General features: G+C 41.6%; 1 protein-coding gene across 1 annotated transcript in view; it reads left to right on the top strand.

The window, feature by feature from the left end:
• The first annotated feature begins 389 nt into the window (after positions 1-389).
• TMEM178A (transmembrane protein 178A) overlaps positions 390-20,090 on the top strand; it is a 124,307-nt gene continuing 104,606 nt past the window's right edge. The window contains exon 1 of the mRNA XM_070572854.1: positions 390-524. The gene's annotated coding sequence lies outside the window, so the exon portion shown is untranslated. The remainder of the gene's footprint in view (positions 525-20,090) is intronic.

Genomic DNA, 20,090 nt, shown 5'->3' with positions numbered 1-20,090 from the left:
GAGAAGTTTCGGTTGTTGGTAAGGCGTCCAGTCTATGGTATTTTGTTACAGCAGTCTCAACTGACTAAGACAATGGGATATGGAAAGCCTTCCTTCTCACTGGGAAGTGCTTTCTCTCATCCTCATGTCCTGCTTCTGCTTCCAAAACTTAGGTGAGAGGCAAAGCCGAGCTGTCCTCCTGAGAACCCATCATTTACTCTCTACGGACCTGACCCGTTCCTAGTGAATCTCAAAAGAAATGCTATGCAGCAGCCCTTTGAAATGAAGTGCTTTTCTATTGAACCAGAAAATAATCACATCCTCCCATTTACTCTTTAGGGTACAAATTGATCTGACTTGATTTGTCAGAGAGCCAGAACTGCAGGCAAATAGACGCCAGAGAAATCAACCAATCTTTTAAGCCAACAGTAATTGTTCCTCCTGTCGGCTGGCTAAATGACTTGTATCTGGAGGAGATGCTCAGAATGAATCAGAATGCCTGAGGTGACAGAAACACAGAGCATCCCACAGCGGGGTCTCTCAGAGTAAGTGTTTCTTCGTGTCTTACAAGGGTTTGGTTTCATGTTTCCCCCTCTTTCCCTCTTATCCTGTCTCCCGGGGCTGGTGTGGTCCAGCAGAAACCAAAGACGCTGCAAGCACATTACAGTGAGGAAAAGAGCTTGCGTGGGGATGAGAAGAGATGAGCATTAGCATTTAATCTGAGGGTGTGCTTATTTGTACCTCAGTCATTAATAAACCCAGGAAGTTCCCATAGAATAGGCACCACGGAGTGGGGAGGGGACGGGGGTGAAGTCTTTTTGCTGGTGAGCTGTCTGTTATTTTTAAATATAAAAAAAGAAAATAGTTTAAATATGCAAGAAAATTGCAAAGAAGAATATCATTGATACTCATGTACCAACTCCCCAGATTTAAGAGTTGCCATTTTGCCGTATTAACATTGGTTTCCCTCCTTCCCCCACTCCCCTCTTTCCTTTCTTTCTTTCTTGGAAGTAAAATGTTGCAGTATAGCTAAATCTTTATATTTCCAACCCACGGTTTTATTCCTTTCTCTTTCTTTCCAGAGAGAACCACTATGACAGCATTAGAATTTATCATTCTTGTTCATTAAAATCTAGGTATATATACAGAAAGAAAATGCAATACTCTTTGGGGGTGGGCTTTTTAATATTAACCCTTTTGGGATATTCTATCTGTGTCCTTTTAAAACTTTTTTACATTTGACCTTATGTTGTGATTTATCTCTGTTGATACCAACAGATCTAGTTCAATTATTGTAACTGATGCATTGTATTGCATTGTATGAATAGCTCCAAATTTATTTCACTCTATTCTGTTGATAAACATCTTTTTCCCTACCACAAACAATGCTGCAATACGTATTCTTGTTAAGATCTCCTCAGGCTCATGCATGAAGTTTTCTCTTGAGGGTATATACCTAAGAGTGAATTGCTAGGTTTGAGGTAAGCTTTTCTTCAATTTTGCTAACTATTACCAAATTGTTAAATTATGTACTTAAAAATAGTTTACATAGCATTCCCCTAATGGTTAGAGTAAAAAGGAATAAGCTGAAGGAAACCAAGAGCAACAAGATATAACAAAAAACTAGTCGAATCAGGCAAATTGTGTTTATTTCCTGTAACCTGATCCATGATATTTATAGTTGTATTTCCCTTCTTGAAATAAGAATATAATGCAATCTGTATCCTCCTTCAGGTAAAATAGTGCCTGGACTAGCATCTCTATATTATTCTACATAAATAGACAAAAGACAAGCAGCTGGATGAAAGGTTCCAAGTTATTCCTCTGAGTTCCAAACTTTCATTCTGTAGCTTTATCTTCAAACTTAGTTGAAATATATACTCTGGCTGGGAAATTAGTTTTTTTTTGCACATAACCTAAAACGCCTGGAGAAGATGAGCTCTTGAAAAAGGAAGAATGTACAAAGCACCTGGATGATATCAGAACATCTGGTGCGGGCCGTGGGCACCTCTGACCATCGTGAAGAGAAACTGGAAAGGTCTTTGTTCCATTGTGTAACCAGCCTGTGAGTACACACTTGGACACATTCACACTGGTGCTCCAGGTAGATCTCTATCTGCTCATACTGGACTGCCCCCACCTTGCCCCAGAGGCCCCCTAGTTATTTTAAGGGCATCCCGCAAGGTGTGGGCATATCACACGTGCTCAGAAACAGGTCTGCTCCTGGTAGGCTTTGGCTTCTTTGTCAGGGGCCCTTATCCGTGTGTGGGGTGACTGGGCTCTCAGTGAGAGTGGGACCCCACTACGCACATCCATAGTCTTTTCTTCTTAGGAAGCCCAAGCTGCTGTGTACGCACAGCAGGGTTGGGGCAGGGTGAGGAAGGGGAGAGTGATCCTGGAGCCAAGCTGTTTCCTGGGTTCTAACGCGGTGACTGTGTGCCTAGATTTCCTCACGGTCTTCCTTCAGATTCTGGCATAATTCTTTTCTTTGAGATTCAAAATTAGTCCTTTGCCATGGGTTTGAGGTCAAGGGAGGGGAAAATATTACTCCCCCCTCACCACTGTCATCCTGCTTTTCCTCTTCTCCTCCCAGGCATCCCACATCAGCATTTGCCCAAGTTTGTCCAATCTAAATGCAAAAGCCCCCAGCTTTGTACTTCCTGGCAGTGGGGAGATGTGACCCAACTCTAGTACCTTCGAGCTTATTTAAAAACCTGCTGTAGTTCAAGTAAGACACCCTGTTACAACAGAGCCACCAAAGATGGGGGGAGGCCCTTGGGAGGCCGTTCATTGTTTTCCTCATGGCAGATCAGCAATGAAAGCACATGCAGAAACCAGCCTTGTTATGAATGGAGAACAGAACTGTCCAAATTCAAAAGAAAAAGCTTGATGGGGCTTAATCAACTCCCTGCCCCCCAACACTTCTTAAAACACAGAAAAATGTTTGAAGGGTCTCTAGATGTTTAGTTCATCATCCTATCTATTTTAGTTATGTACTTTTGTATAACAAACCACCTCAAAATGTAATGACTTAAAACTCAGCGATTTATTATTTCTCACAATTTTGTGGGTTGGCCGAATGGTTACCCTGCTTTTTTCACCTGGAAATAATAGGTGGCCATATTAAACTCAGGGGGAGTCCAAGAAGACCTCATTCAGGGTCTGGCAGATGGTACTGGCTGTTGGCTGGGGAGCCTCATCCTCCTCCATTCAGCCTTTTATCCTAGTTGGCCAAGCTAGTTCCTTACATGGAGGTCTCAGGGCAGCCTTTTAAGAGGGAGGAAGCTGTGAGCCCTCTTGAGGGCTGGGTTCTGGAACTCCTAGGACAGCACTTGTACCACACTTGATTGATAAAAACAAGTCACAGGGCCAGCCCAGATTCAAGGTGGAGAAACAGACTCCACCCCTTGATGGGAGTTGTTGCAAAATATCGTGGCCACATTTTCCAATCTGCTCCTCCACTTGATCCTTGCTGTAGCATCTGTGATATTGTTCGGCTGGAACAAGACTAATGAAGGGGTCCTTATTCTTTCTCGAAGCAACCTGCTTCTGTAGACCACCCACAGCCTTCTCCGTTTAGTGGAACACCCCTTTGGTTCAAGGTGAACATCAGGGTCCCATGCTTCCTTATTCAGCACTGGGGAAGTGAAATCTTTAGGGGGATGAGTAAAAGAAAATTTACATTTAGGACACATAGATGGAGTAACTTATTCTTTCTAAGTTCTTTTTGAGGTAGGTATGCCTTTTGCAGGAGGCAACCCCATTCTGAGGGGCTCAATTGAGCCAGTGTGGGGCTGAGCAGAAAAACCAATGAGCTGATTTGGCCTGTGTCTGGCTTAGACTTTAAGGGAGAAGGAGAAAGGGGGCCCTTGAGGTTTCCATGCTGTTCAGCTTGGTTCACTAGAGTAAGGGAGCAGATAAGTTAGTTGGGGAGAAAGCCCTAGTCAGGAATAATGTGTACCCAGGGTTACGTATCTCAGAAAATTAAGTATCGTCATGAGTAGCTGGATGGTATGAAGATCCAGAGGAGGCAAGAAGATGCTCATAGTTTTGGTCTATGTTGCCTTGTTATGCATAGTGTATTCATTGGATCATCATGAGCATCTTGGGCCCACCACAGGAACTACTGAATCAGAATCTGCATTTTAGCAAGATCACCAAGTAACTCTTATGCTTATTAAAGTTTAAGAAGCATTAGCCTGGAAAGCCTTCCTGCTACTGTTAAATTATACCCCATCTGAGGCCCCACATAATGTTGGCCTTACTTCCAATATAGAACTATGCTTGGAGCCACCCTAGACTTTCTGGACATAGAGAGGGCTCAGCCTCACTGTCTGTGGGCACCCACAGTCTATGGCCCTTTTCTCTAAGCAGGGGTTCTTAACTACTTTTTAAAACAATTTTATTGAGATATAATTCACATACCATACAATTCACCCATTTCAGAGGTTTATAATATATTCACAGATATGTGTAACCACCACAGTCAATTTTAGAACATTTTCATCACCTCAGGAAGAAACCTTGTATCCTTTAGCTATCATCCCCCATCTTTCTATCTTGCACCCTCCCATCCCTGCCTTAAGTAACCACTAATCTACTTTCCATCTCTATAGACTTACCTATTCTGGACTGTCAGATAAATGGAATCATACTGTATGTGGTTCTTAACTATTTTTGCATCATGGACACCCATTGAAACTCTAATGGAAGCCATGAACCCTCTCCCTAGAATGCCCATGCACAAGTATATTCACCCAGAACTTCATAAAATTTCATGAATCCTTTGAAGCCTTGGTCTAGAGAGCTGACATGAAGAACTCATGCTCTGTGTCCAGTCAAAATGGGCAGGTCCTAACCTGGTTTGAGCACCACTGGCAGAAGGGATGGGACCATGCAGGGACAGGTCACATAGGGTTATCACCATCCCAAGGTGGAAAATGACCAAAGTAAAAAGCAAAGGACAAGCACCAAGTGTTTACAGATCTGAAGAAACTGTGTTTTTAACACATAGTTTGCCAAGGAGGGGATGATAGTGAACAGATGTGTCATTTTCAATTATTCCTAAAGATGTTAATTATGCAAATGCAATCTCTGATTAGGGTTCTAAAAAAAGAACCCCATATATTATGGGGTGTTGGATGCGCACAATCAAGCATGCTTGCTGACTGTTCCTCCAGGCAATCACTGCTGGTGGCAGACTCATCACCTGGGGCTCTTGTTTTCGGTGTGTCACCGTGAGAGCCGGAGAGGCGTTCTGTGGGGCACTTTCCAACTGCAGAATGTTAACGCTGGAGGTGATCTTTGAGATCATAGAGTACAGCTCTGTCCTTGTACAAAGGCAGAAACTGAGGCCCAGAGAAATTATGTGACTTGTCACCAGCAGAGCGAGGATAAGAGCTCATATCTTTTATATCATCGATTCAATTTCCTTGCCTTATTGCATCAAGAGGACATAAGTCAACTATCAATTTTCTAGTCAGGGTCTACTTTAAATCTATGTGGAGTAGGAGCCAAGGAGATGATGTGAACAAAATATCTCCCCAACCCCTTCAGGGTATGCATGTGAATATGTGTGTGGGGAAGGGAAAAGCAAGTACCTAGAATAACACGGGATTATATTCTGAGCTGTGCTGTTCAACAGAGTAGCCACTAGTCATCTGTGGCTATTTAAGTTAAAATTAAATAAAATGAAAAATTTAGTGGCAATAGTCACATTTCCAATGCTCAGTAGCTATTGTGGCTGGTGGCTACCATACGGGACAGTGCAGAACATTTCCACTAGTACAGAGAGTCCTATTGGACAGGGCTCTCTAGAGTCTGGAGCCGGATTTTCTGAATCTGAATCCCAGTTCTATTACTTAGAGTATTATTATAGCGCTTGAGTGCATTATTTAACGTTTCCAAACCTCAGTTTCCTCATCTGTAAAATGAGCATAAGCACAATATCTGCCTCATTGATTTGCTCTGAGGATTATGAATGTAAATGAAAGAATGTGTGTCAAGTGCTTAGCAGAAGAAACTTATATTTATTAAGCACTAAATAAATGTTGTTATTACCATTACTAAGCATCTCAGCATCTTGCTTAAGACTGTGTGGTCTCTTCTAATTTAAATGATACAACTTGTTCCTTGGAGGTGTAAGGAATTGCCTGCCCAGGGCACTAGGAGCCCAAGAAGCCTAAGTCCTGGTTGGGTTACAGAGGAAGGAGGTCAGGAACATGCAGATGGAGGTTGGGAGAGATTGGGGGCTGGGAAGATGATCAGGGTCCTGAGAACAAGAAGACAAAGTGGAGAGAGTTGTGAGAAGTGATGGAGGGCAGTGAAGATCACCCCACTTCACAAATTTGTCAAGGGCTGGCCCGACAAGCACCACGTGTGGCAGAGACGTGGCTCTATCATCTATCTAACAGCTTGCTGCTGTTTAAGGACTCCTCGCTCTTCACGTCCATTGTACTAACTGCTCACCTGCTTGACCACAAGAGGGAGGCAAGGGAAAGAAGAGAACGAACGCCTAAAAGTCCAGCTGGGTCTTTGCTGGCAGCTCTGGTCAAAGGTTTGCTGTGGAGGAAGCTGAAGTTCCCGATGAAAACACAACTGCTTTTCACACAAGCTCACAGGTCTTAGCTGTATTTTCCTTGAATCCATTACCTCACTAGGGAGGATCCTTCTTGAAGGCTGCATGTTATTCAGAAAGCCATACATCACAGCCTCTCAGGAGGGCTGGGACAATTTTCACACCCGGCTAGAGGCTGTGCCAACCTCCCAGAAATCCCCCAAAAATGGGTTCACAAGCATAGAGCACAGAAGGTGTGAGTGAAGTGGAGAGAGGTGGCAGTTATCCTGGTAATTTAGCCACATGGCCTGCCACTCCACAATATCGATTGCACTGCCAGGGCTCATAAAGCATTGTGTTAGGCAGTGGGAGAAGGTATTAAAAAATAATTCTCTTTGCCCTAGGGGAATTTTCATGTAATTCAGGAGCTAGTGAGCCAAGGGACAGAAGGGGCTTAGGGTGGCAGAGGGGAAAGAACACTGCAAGAGGATCTGCAGATGTATTTTATTCTCTAGTCTGCCATTAATTAATAGCGTGACTTTGGACCAGTTATTGCAGTTCTCTGGGTCTCCTCACTGTCATCGTGAATAAATTTAAGCTGAGGGACTGGGTGATTTTTAAAGTTCTCCATTTCTAGGACTCTGAGATTCTAATTCAGATGTGGGGATGTGAATATCTATGCCAAGGAGGAAAATTCTTCCTCTAGGGTTGTCAGATTTATCAAATAAAAGTATAGGATGCCCAGTTTCATTTGAATTTCAGGTAAACAATGAATAATTTTTTTAGTGAATGTACCATGCAATATTTGGGACATAATTATACTACAAGATTATTTGTTGTTTATCTGAAATCCAAATTTAACCGGGAATTCTGTATTTTGTTTGACGACCTCTGCCTTCCATGAAACATGTCTGCCCCTCTCAACATGTGGGGAGGGCATTTCTACCTCTCTCCACCCTCTTACTGGGGCCTCCAGATTAATCTGATTGGTCAGAATCTGCAACATTCCTGGGCCACATGTGACTGACAGGGATAACTGTGTCTAAGGTAAGGCCTTCAGCTTCCATTTTGGCTTTCACTGCCTGGACACAGGAGCTGAGGGCTCTCTTCCCCTCCCTCTCTCTTGAGAGAGCCCCCTAAGTAGGGCTGGTTATGGGAAAGAAGTCTTTTGTCCTGCTGCCCATTGCAGACCTCATCCATTCCATCGACTGAGTGAGTGAACTTGCAGTCAGTTCTGAGGACCCATTCGATAGGCATGCCTGAGTGCTCAGGCCCCAAGGTATAGATTTGGGAAGGGAGCAGAGGACTCATTTGTCCTAAAGTTTAATCTTATTTCTGCAATCTAGCTTTTACTGGTGAGCTCTGCATTTTGGGGATTATTGGATGCTTGCTGGCCTAGGAATAAGCTAATACTTTTGTTCCTACTGGGCCAGTGCATTTTTGTGTTTTCTTGTTTGACCTGGAAGGAAGGAGCTTTGAGACTTAGGTCCCAAGCCTCTTATATCACTATTGTCTCTATGGATCAGACTCGTTGGGCCATCTAGATCAGCCTCATTGATTGTAAAACAGAAAAAAGAAGTGAATGGCATGTGATGTCGTTAGGCTGCAGCTGGAAGAAAGGATCAGGTAGAGGTCATCCTGGGACATGTCTTATTTACTTATAGAGATGATCTGGGAACTTTATGTTGTAAATAACTGCTTGCTGTACTACGGGTTATGCCGCCCTGAAATTTTGAGTTACAGACTTTTACAATGAGATAGTTATTGGAAGATACCTCTTGGGATCTTTGGCCAGTGGATGCTGTCATCATAGTCATTCAGATTTTCATAGCTCAGGCTCATATTTCCTGCCTGGACCTTTGTCACACACAGCCTTGTAACTCCATGCCTCCTATACTTGGCTTTCCTAAATACAGATCTGATTATGTCACTGTGCTGCCTAAAAGCTTACCCTTTCTTACAGAAGCAAGTCCAGACTCCCTAGCATGGTACACAAAGCCTTCCCAGGCTGAAATTACACTCTTTGCATTTCAGCTTTTCTCCTGGTACCACCTTCTCTGCTCCCAGGCACTCCAGGTTGTAGCCCACATAAAGCGTTAGCTGTCTGCTAAACATTCTCCTTCTCATCTCCAAACCTTTGCACATGTTGGTCCTTCTGTTTCTAATGCCCTTCCTCTTCTCTCTCTTGTGAATGTTTTGAGAATTAACTCAAGCGTCAGCTCTCCGAAGCTTCTTGAACTCCCCTCTCCCCAGCTGAGTGACTGCTCCCTTCCTCTGTGCCCTTGGCCTCTGCCATACTGCACTGTAACCACTGGGCAGGGTGTCTGTTTCTCTCTCTCATCTAGGACCTCCATGAGGGCAAACATCTTGTGTCATTCATCTTTGTAGCCCCTCTCTGATGTCACATGCTTCTCCTATTTCCCCTCTTACAGTGACTGGAGTAGCAGGTGCATTCAATAAATGATTGTTGCATGCGTGGGGACAATAGAATGTGGCCCAGATAAGTGATATTTAAATTGTTTTAATGTTGTGATGTATATGAAGTGTCAGACCAAATAAATCTTCAGGGTGGAAATGCCTGCATTGAAATGTTAGTGTAGCAACATACTGCAGCCCATAAAAACCCAATAGATACTGCAATTTAAGTGAAGAATATTAAATCTTTATCTCAAGGCACAAATCGGAATACAGCCACAGCATGAGACACTTATAATAGGCTAACATTAGCATTAGTATTAGCTTTCAGTAATCTTTCCTTCTTTTGGGTAGAGAATGCCTATTTTGGTATCAAACCACATCTCATCAACATATGCTTTATGACTGATGACTTAGGGTTTTTTTTTTCTTTGCCATGTAAGATTCAATGGATCAGCAAAATATCTCTGTTGGCAAGTACTTTGTGAGAGGCTGTGAGACTGATCACAGGGATAAAGGGTATTTGTTTGGTGCCTAAGTGAAATCTAGAGTGACACCTCTTCTAACACTTTATTTCCTTTAATACACATTGGGCATTGAATTTAGCTCTCAAAGTCTGAAGATCTCAAGGGGAAAAAACCCACAAAGCTAGAAGCACTCTAGAAAAAGAGCATTGAACTTGGGGTCAAATTCCAGTCCCAGCTCTGTTACTAACTAGATGGGTGATCCTGGGAAGTCACACAACCTCTAAGGGCCTCAGTTTCCCCATCTTTATATCAAGGGGATTCTACTAGTGACCTCTGAAGATATTTCTCTGCTCTGTCATTTGGATCCTGTGTGCTCCTCTGCAGGGACAGACTGACTGTGCTAAGCTTCAGGGGTCTTTGCTTTCATGGTCATCCTTCCAAAAGCCCTGGGAGGAGCCCCATCAATTTCTTTTCCATGCTCATATATTTTTGTAAAGTTTCAAGAGTAAGACATTTTGTCTGAGATTAGTTAGGACAGCTATCACTTTCTACTCCCTCTCTCCCTTTATTACAATTCCCCAGGTGTGGGGTGAACTTGAAGTGGCTGCAGGCATATTTAGGATTCAGATAAAGGGAAATTGAGTTGGGGTCATGTTGATTTTGAGTTTAAGGATATATCTTTATGTCGTTTATAGTTATCTCTGTGCGGAGTTACACTGTTAGCCATTCTAGTGTAGGTATGACTTCCAGGACTATTTCTGTTACCCACTCTACTGGCTCACTCACGGTTGTGGCGTGAAGGTGCAAGGCCACATATGTGACATGGAATGAACTTATCCTACAACACTTGGCACAGGAAGCATGTGGGGAGTGGGAGAGACAAGATTTGAAATGTACAGAGCCAGAAACTAGTCGGTGGAAAATTCTCCCAATCATCAGACATGTAAAGTTGTAAATGGAGGATTCATTTCTTCATGATTCCTAAACAAAATGGAAATGTTCTTCCATCGGGAATATACTCAGTAATACACAATATACAATTAAAAACACACTGTTTTCTCTTTTTTTGATTGTAAGTGCTCAAAATAGAATTTACCAGAATGCCTGTGTTTGTAGGGACAAAACCTTTTAATAGTACTATAAGCAGTAGGTCGGCGATGTTGCAGGTTTTACGCATCTCAAAACAAGTCTTAGCGTATCTGAATATCTTGTCTAGATAAATTCTGCTGGTTTCAGATGAAACAGCATGCAATATTAACACAATGCTTTAGAAAGGCCTGAAGAAATAAGTGTTCTACTGACAGAACTCCTATCTTGATCACTAAGGCAATAGATGTGGCATAAGGGTCATTTGATTATGTTATTATGTAGCTCAATATATTGTAGGCACAATTTTAAAACGTATTTGACTTGCTCTTGTGCCTTCCTTAATTTCAGGTTAATTTAGTGTCTATTTTCAGAATGGTTGATATACTACAATTCACATATGAAAGAAGGTGTATCCTACTAGAAACTGAAGATCTAAACTAAAAGGAGGAAGACTAACAGAAACTTCAATGTCGAAATGTTGAAAACTCTCCCTTTATCACAACAGAAGCTAAAACCTCTGATGGTCAAAATCATAGATATAAGAAACAGGATAATGATAGCAAAGAAAATAGAGATAAAACGATAACAGAAGAAGGAAATTTATGTGAATTGGGACACTCCTGGAGAAGGACAGAAGAGCAGAAGGGAGAAGGAAGTCATGGTCTGCATAAGGTCATGGACCACCGAAAGGCTAATGGGTGTCATTGTGTCAAAGGGTTTTTGAAACTAGCCACTGCACAAGAAATCTGAAATGCCATAACTCTTATAGCTTGTGGATGAAGGAAACTGAATAGAGCTTAACCCAAATCTGACAAAACTCTACAAATTTTACATGACATTGTCACAAGTTGGAAGTTGAAAAAAACTTTTATAAATTATCAATAATAAAAAACCAAATTTCTAGTAGACTGAATTATCTTTCTCATCTCTCTGTAGAAAGATTATAGAAAAAATTATTTATCATATAAAGAGACAGCTAAAAATTTAGAAAAATGTTACAGAATTGTGTTAGGCAGCTCAATAGTGAATACATTTTGTCATTGTTTTTTCCTGGATTTTGTGATGGTGGTGGTATTTTTCAGCTTTTAGAAATTCGTATTTTGTAATTTATTTGCTATATTTATGGTTTCTTACTTCATTATAAGAATTACAATGAAGTAAATACAAATATTCAATGCACACTCAATTTTTGTTTGTAATTTTGTATTCCCTTTTGGTAAAAAGGGCTTTCCAAATTATATAAGCTTTAGGCCCCTCAAAAGCCAGGTCTGTGCCCCTCATCTGACTGCATCCTTTATACAGCAGTGTTTCCTCAAAACTTAATGTGCATTTGAATCCCCTGGGTACCTTGCTGAAATGCAGCTTCTGAGATTCTGCATTTCTTACAACCTCTCAGCTGATGCCTACACTGCTGGTCCAGGGACCCTACTTTGAGAATCAAAGATCTAGAACAATGGTTCTTATCTGGCTAGGCATTGGAATCACTTGTGATGCTCTTGGAAAACACAGATGCCCAGGCCTCACCCCTGAGGATTCTTACTCAGAATGTCTGGAACGGGGCCCTATAGTTGCCTTTTTTTAAGAAAAACTCCATAAGTAGGGAAAGTGGCCCTTTCATACGCTGTTGATGGGAGTTCAAATTGATGCAACGAACTTGGAGGTAGATTTGGCAATACCTTCCTGGAAGAAAAAGAAAAGAAGCCAGCTGGCAAGGCAGTCTGGGAAAGGCAGTTTACAGATTTCCACCCCAGGGTCACAAAGCAAAGTGAAGGAGGATGGGCTTTGGCTGAGAGACAATAGATATATGACTGGCACAGGGGACATTCTCTGTGACCCAGCACTTCCACTTCCAGGAATTTATGCTGGTAATATTTACATGTATCAAGATACATGTATAAGATTGTTCAGTTCCATATTATTTGTAGCAAGGAAAAGCTGACAGCAACCTACATGTCCATCAATAAATTATACAAGGTATAGAGTATCTTTATAATGGATTAACAATAGCTAACCTTAATTAAACAATGACAATGTGCTGGATATTGTGCTAAGTTATTTACAAGTATTAAGTAAATTAGTCTTCACAACTATCATGTTTCCACTTTACAGATGTGGAATTTATGTGTATGGACATGGAAAGCTGTCCGGGGACATAGTAGGCAAAAAGCAAGTAGCAGAACATTCTGTATAATGTATTATGCATTACCATTACAATGCACTAGCAACAAAAAGTAATGTATTCGATTCTGATGCGCACTCCTCAGTAGATAACTACTGACTAGAGATGAAAGGACATTCAGTTACATCAAACAAGCTGTTTTCATGCAATTTGGTTAACTGGTCACACTTTCAGAAGAAGACAAAGTAAAAATGATTAGGTTGATTTGAGGGCTTAGAGTATTCTATCAGTCAATGGTCAAATGGATGGTCATTCTGAATGATCTCAGCACTAGGGATGATGGGAAGAACTGACCCATAGATATTCCCATATCTCGTTTCTCTTAGGACACACACTAGGGAGAAATACTCCAGTGCAGTTTGTCTGGGCTTTTCAATTGGTCCAAATCTTTGCGTTGTGCTATTTCGCCTTAGTGACTCCATTCCTCTCTCACTTTTAGTCCACAGTAAGGCTTTGCCTTGTTTCTAAATATATATTTTTTCAACACTGTATTATGGGAATTTTTGAACATACAACAAATATAAAAGAAATTTACAGGGAATACTCATATATCCATCATTGAGATTGTGCAGCTAACGTTTTACTGGACGTGCTTTACCGCATATCTTATCTTGCTACGCATCTATCGATCCACCTCATTTTAGGGCTGTGTTTCAAAGGAAGTTGCTGACACCAGTCAGTACACGTTCCCCTAAATACTTCAGTATGCATATCAATAGCTATAGTTTAATATTTATTTATTGTTCTTTTTCTTTTCTTTGAGGTAAAATTTACACACAAGGAAATGCACAAGGCTTAAGTGTACCATTTGATGAGTTTTAACTAATACCTACATCTGCTTGACTCAAACCTCTATCTAGAGAGAACTTTACCATACCTGAGAGTCCCCTCATGCCCCTTTCCTGGGCACTTCCCCACCTCCACACCAATCCCCCTCAGGCAACTACTTCTCTGACTTTTTTTTCCACCATAGATATCTGTTCTAGAACCTCATATAAATGGAATGATATGAAGTTCCATTCATGATGATACACAATATGTCTTTTGTGTAACACTTCTTGCACTCAGCATGACGTTTCTGCAATTCATCCATGTTATTGCTTGTAGTAATAGTTTATTCCTTCTTGTTATTCAGTAGTATTACATTGCATAAATAGAACACAGTCTATTTTCCTATTAATGGATACCTAAGATCTTTCTGATTTTTGGTGATTACAAGGGAACCTTCTCTGAATAGTCTTGTACAAGTATTTTTGTGGACATTCATTTTTATTTCTCTTGGAAAAATACCTAGCAGTGGAATTACTTGGTCATAAAGGATACATATGTTTAGTTTTGTAAGAAACTGTCAGAACTTTTCCCAAGTGATTGGACCATTTCTCACTCCCAGTAACGGTGTATGAGAGTTCCAGTTCCTCCACATCCTCTCCAACATTTGGTTGTTGTCAGTCTTTTCAATTTTAGCTATTCTGGTGCGTGCGTAGCAGTTATCTCATTGTGGTTTAATTTGAATTTCTTTGACTGTGTGTGCGTGTGTACACATATGTAATAGAGTTTAAATAATTTATTCTGAAATAATTTCAAAGTTTCTAGAATAATACCAAGAACTCCAGTATTCCTGTCACTATACTTTCCAGTTGTTAATATTTTATTACTTTTGCTCTATTACCCATTCTGTCTGTACTTATACCCATTATCACTAGTCTTTTTTCTGAACCTTTTGAGTGCAAGCTGAAAATATGATGTGACATCACCCCCACACACTCCAGTATGTATTTCCCCAAAACTAGGACAGTTTCCTACAGAACCAGCATATAACCCTCCGTATCAGATTATCGACATTGGTATAATACTGTCCAGTCCACAAACCCCATTCAAGTTTTCCCAATTATCCCCCAAATCCCTCTTTTTCTTTTGTGTTCCAGGATACTATCCAAGAATATGTGCTGCATTTAGTTGTCATGTCTCTTCAGACTCCTTCAACCTTGTGCAGCTCCTCTGCCTAGCCCTGTCTCTGGTGTGTTTGACGGTTTTGAAGAGCACAGTTCTTTCATTCTGAAGGATGGCCTCCCACCCGCATCTGTCTGATGTTTGTTTCCTCATGGCCATGCTGAGGTTATGCATTCTTGGCAGTAATTCTACAGAAATGATGCTTTGTTCTTCCCAATGCGTCACCAGGAGGCACATGTTCTCAGCTCTTCCAACCACTGGTGAAGCTAACCTTGATTCTTGACCATGTTGTTGGCTGCCAGGTCTCTCCACTTAAATTCAATATTTTGGCTTTTGATTTGAGTTTTATGGGGACATTTTCTGGGATTAGTCAATATTCTGTTTCTCATCAAACTTCCAACTACTGGGCTTAGCATCCTTTGATTGAATCAACTACCTTTATGAAGGTTGCCAAATGATGAGTGTCTATTTCCATCACTTCTTCCATTTTTATTGGTTGGTAATCTACTGTAAGCAAGCATTTCTTCTCCCTCAATCATTCATTCACTTATTTATATCAATATGGATACATGGATTCCAATTAACGGGTTGTAGTCCATTACTATTGTTATTTTTTCATGCTTTTCTGCCCCAGATTTAACCCTTTCAAGCTGGCTCCCGTGTCCTTTTGGCATATCCCTATCGTTCACTGAGCATTTCCTTATTTTCTGACATAAGGGGGTGTTTCAGATTCAACTTCTACTTTTCCTGTTGCAGCCCTGGAATCAGCCATTTTCCCAAGGATCTCTGGTTACTTTTAAGAAAGGGTAGTATTTAGAAATCAAGATTTGGGCACTAAATACTTTAATTGCTACTGGGCTGTCACTGCTTTTATACCCTCTCACTCAATGGAGAGAGACAGGAAATTTATATATGTATATATGTATACAGTTACACATCGCTTGACGATGGAGACATTCTGAGAAATGCCTCGTTAGGCGATTTTGTCATTGTGTGAACATCATAGAGTGCACTTACACAAACCTAGATGGTATAGCCTACTAAACACCTAGGCTATATGGTACTAATCTTACGGTGTGTGTGGTTCATCATTGACCAAAACATCCTTATGTGGTGCATGACTGTGTATGTATATATTTGTACAAACAGATACATCTATAACTATTTCTGTATCTATCTGTGTGTATGTGTATATTTACACACACATAATAATAAAAGCATAAGTTCATGAACTTATATATTATATTATATATAATATATGTTATATTATATATATTGTGTTATATGTGTGTATACCTATGTAAATATATTGATACCTCAATTTCAATCCAATACCTCAGGGTTCTTTCTGGAAGAAAGAACCATTTCAATGTTTATAAATAGTTTCTCTGGCAATGAGAATTTTGGCTCCTATTATTCTCAATATATTTACTTATTTGATCAATCTCCTAATCATACCAGCTGTCTCTTCCGCCCGCCACCTCCATATCCCACCTCCTCTTTGCCCTGTCTCACCCCCTCCTTGCCCTGCATCGTTGGTCTCGGGGCTTCCTGACCGTGCCTCCGCATGGCTTTCTAACCCCCCTGACCTCCCTGTGACTTCAGCAGCTGTGCTGACTTTTCCCTGCTGGGAACGGAAGTAAAGGGCGCATGTAACACATTTTAGTGGTAAGAAACCAAAATGAACAAAACCAACACTTTGTTCCATTTGCAGTGGTTCTATTTCCTGGCTCCTGTTCCTGAATTTTTACAAAGAAAAGCACTCAGTCTTAAAAAAAAGCAAAATATTGAGTGTAGCAAGTTACAGTTTTATTTAAGGTCCCAAATAAAAGACTTCTTCACAGGCTATTAGAATTATAACCTGTGCCTGCTGTGGAATTAGCTCAAAGCCGTCACGATATTGCCCAGCAGGGGCTCGTGCTGCTCTGTAGCAAGTGAACACGCTCCTGGCCTGCATGGGGGTTAATCAATAATAAGTATTAGCAGAAGCCTCTATTGGCAGAACTGCTGGCTGTCCTTTGGTGGGCACAGCGGGGGAGGATCCCAGCCAGCGGCACCAGTCCTCTGGCCTCGGTGTTCATCCGTCTCAGCTGTGACAAGCCTGCAGGCACCAATGTCAGGCTTTTAGCCCCTGACTTGAGCTTCACGGGGGCTTTCTCATCAGAGCCTTTGCCTTTCACTTTAGGGGAGAAGTATTGCAATAGTTGGTTTCACGTTTCTTTTTTTTTTTTTTTTTAAAGATTTTATTTTTCCTTTTTCTCCCCAAAGCCCCCCAGTACATAGTTGTATATTCTTCGTTGTGGGTCCTAGTTGTGGCATGTGGGACGCTGCCTCAGCGTGGTTTGATGAGCAGTGCCATGTCCGCGCCCAGGATTCGAACCGACGAAACACTGGGCCGCCTGCAGCGGAGCGCGCGAACTTAACCACTCGGCCACGGGGCCAGCCCCAAGGTTTCACGTTTCTTAAGTCAGAGAAATAATCTGGCTTTTGGAAAACCATTGGATAGCACTCTCTGGAAATTGCAGGAGGTAGGCACACCTTGAGTGCACTGAGCACCATGCAGGCTCTGGCACTTTCGTTTCTGATTTTGGGTTTGCTTACTCTTCTGCTGTATTTCCTGCACTCACCAGGAAGCACAGATTCTTAGCTTAGTATGGATCAGATTGTGTAAAACTCGCTGCTCTCTGGGTCTGCCTTTATCTCTGGCCATACACACCAGGGAACCCACTTAATCATCTCTGAAATATGCCTCATTTGCAGGCTTAAGGCAGCCCCTGACCTAAGACAAGGCTGGCAAGTTTGTTTCAATACATATCCCAGATCTAATTAATTGTTGCTGTAGGCCTGAGAAAGCTGTATGGTAAAGGACTTCGAGGACTCATCAAGGCTCAATAAGGAATAGTGCTGTAATTGACTAGTGATGTCTGCCATGAGCATGGAATGAGGGAATGGGACAAATGGATACCATATTTGCTATTTCTATCCAGGATTTAACCTCATTTTCCTGTAGAAGATAGGTAAGACAGTTTTGCCTAAGGTAATTACTAATTATATTAATTTCAAAACTGCCTCATTGGTAGTATTGCTTGTTTATTGTCCTTATTTATTTTAATAATATTTTGGCACATGTGTCTTCCCTAACTAACGACAAGAAAAGAAAGGGAGAAAAGATGAATATTTATTCAGTATCTACTAATCATCAGTTACTTCTTTTAGGAGCTTTATTAAATATATCTCACTATACATTCAAAACAACCCTATAAAATCAGAATATTACTTCTCTTCTTAAAATAATAAAGAAATGAAGCCTCAGAGAAGTAAAATATTTGCTTAAACTATAGTAGAAAATTTCAAATCCAAGGATGATACTCATCCTGATATACCTGAGCAGTGGTTCTCTATCTGGGAGCATGTTATAATCTCCCGGGAAGATTTTAAAAACATTTGAAAATAACTGATGACCATATCTCATGCTAGATCAATTACATCAGAATCTCTAGGCAGGAGCAGCTCAGGCATAGGAATGGTTTAAAAAATTCCCCAGGGTGGCCTGGCCGCAGCCAAGTCGTTAAAGTTCTGCACACTCTGCTTCAGCAGTCTGGGGTTTGCAGGTTAGGATCCCTGGTGCAGACCTGCTCCACTCACCAGCCATGCTGTGGTGGCGACCCACATATAAAATGGAGAGGAAGATTGGCACAGATGTTAGCTCAGGGCTAATCTTCCTCAGCAAAAAAAATATCCCCAGGGCATTCTAACCCTTAGCCAGAGGTGAGAGCCACTGCACCAAGAGGGTAGGGAGCAGGATAATTAACATCTACAGAATGCCTACTCTGAGCCTAGCTTTTTCTCTTTTCCCCATATTCTATCTAATTTAATTCTCATACAATTCCTTAAAAGAAGCATTGTTAACCCCATTTTACCTGTGAGGGAAGCTGAGCCTCAGAAAATGTAAGGAAATGCCCAAGATCTTGCAGTAGAACTGGGATGTGATGCAAATCTCTTTGCTTCCCAAGCACTTGCTCTTTCATGGCAGCATGCTTCTTCCATTCGGTTTCTGAGCCCAGGCTCCACCCTTAACCTTAGTGTTGAGTGCATCTGGATTCTACAGTTTTCCCCCAAATCTGACTCTAATCTGACATTTTTTTCCTTGTCTTGGTTCTCTAGCTCCAGCAGGAAGCTCCATTCATAGTCTTAGCATTTGGTTTCACGATAGAGAAATGCAAGAGTCACTCCCTGCAGCTACTGGCTTCTATCCTGTGGGCTTTGGGCAGCTCAGGGTGAGGCTGTTTCTGGAGCCTGGGGTCTACACAGTGACCGTGCCTCTGAAGAATTTCCATGTCTAGGATACGTAAGTCTGCAGTCTCCCCTTTCATCCTCAGGCAGTTCAAAAAGGTACGGAGGAGTTGTGGCCTGACTTCCTAATCCTATGAGTTGGTGGCACCTGTGTTCCTGCTTTGTCTGTTTTGATGTCACAATGATTTCAGCTCCTTTGGTCGGAATCACAAGTTTCCATGAGCTAACTGAGTAAACCATGAAAACCTTAGAGTTGGAATGGACTTCTAACCTGATGTAGTTCCAATGCCTGCCTAAGGCAAAAACACCCTCTCTAGCACCATTGTCAGAAATGAATGCAGACTCTGTTTAAATGCTTCCCAGGGAACCACACGGTGCCATTAATTGGCACCGTGTTAGGCAGCCCTGGCAGCTCAGAAACTGTTTTAAAATCAAAGTTATATGTTGGTCTCTATAATTTTCAAGTTCCTCAGCTGATTGATTTTCCTCAGTCTATCAAAGACTGATTTCTATAAAGTTGATCCATCAACCAAGTAGTTTATGCAAATTAGGGTGGACAAAGCAAGGTGAGTTCCAGGCAAAATTATCAGGAATGGTCTCCAGTGGAGTTTATTTTCAGTGTCCTTAATCGTGCTGCCTTCCTTTGGGGACAGCCCTCTTACCCCCTCCACTCACTTTTCTTCCTCTGTCAGAATTCCTGCTGTCAGAAAAACTCAGCCACTATCAGGTGTAAGTGACTGATAAAACATAATTGTCCCCTCCTAAGAGCATTTACAGTTTATGAAGGGTGAAGCCTTGAAAGGTTTGGCATAAAGGAACAAATTCCACATGACTCTTAGCCATCAGGCAGCTTTAGGGAGGCTTGGGGTAGGGGAACATAGCTTCCCAGCGATTCTATCACCTCACGCGGGGGCACCTGGCTCACCAAGGTGACTCTGGCTCCACGTCTTCACCTGGGGGCTGCTTCCTGGCCTGATGATGCTCTCCGCTGTGTGAACACTGGTGGTCTCGTGGGAAGATGGAATGGAGATAGGGAGGTTAGGGACCTGTGTTATTTGAGGTTTAAGTGCAATAGAAAGTGGCCAGTTGGCTAAAATTAAAGCCCTGTAGGATTTGAACAGCCACCGTGGTCTTGATGGACGATCTGTTTTAATTCTCTTCT

The sequence above is a fragment of the Equus przewalskii genome, chromosome 14 (genome assembly GCF_037783145.1).
Source record: "Equus przewalskii isolate Varuska chromosome 14, EquPr2, whole genome shotgun sequence".
Taxonomy (NCBI): domain Eukaryota; kingdom Metazoa; phylum Chordata; class Mammalia; order Perissodactyla; family Equidae; genus Equus; species Equus przewalskii.
This window is presented reverse-complemented; position numbering and strand designations above follow the sequence as displayed.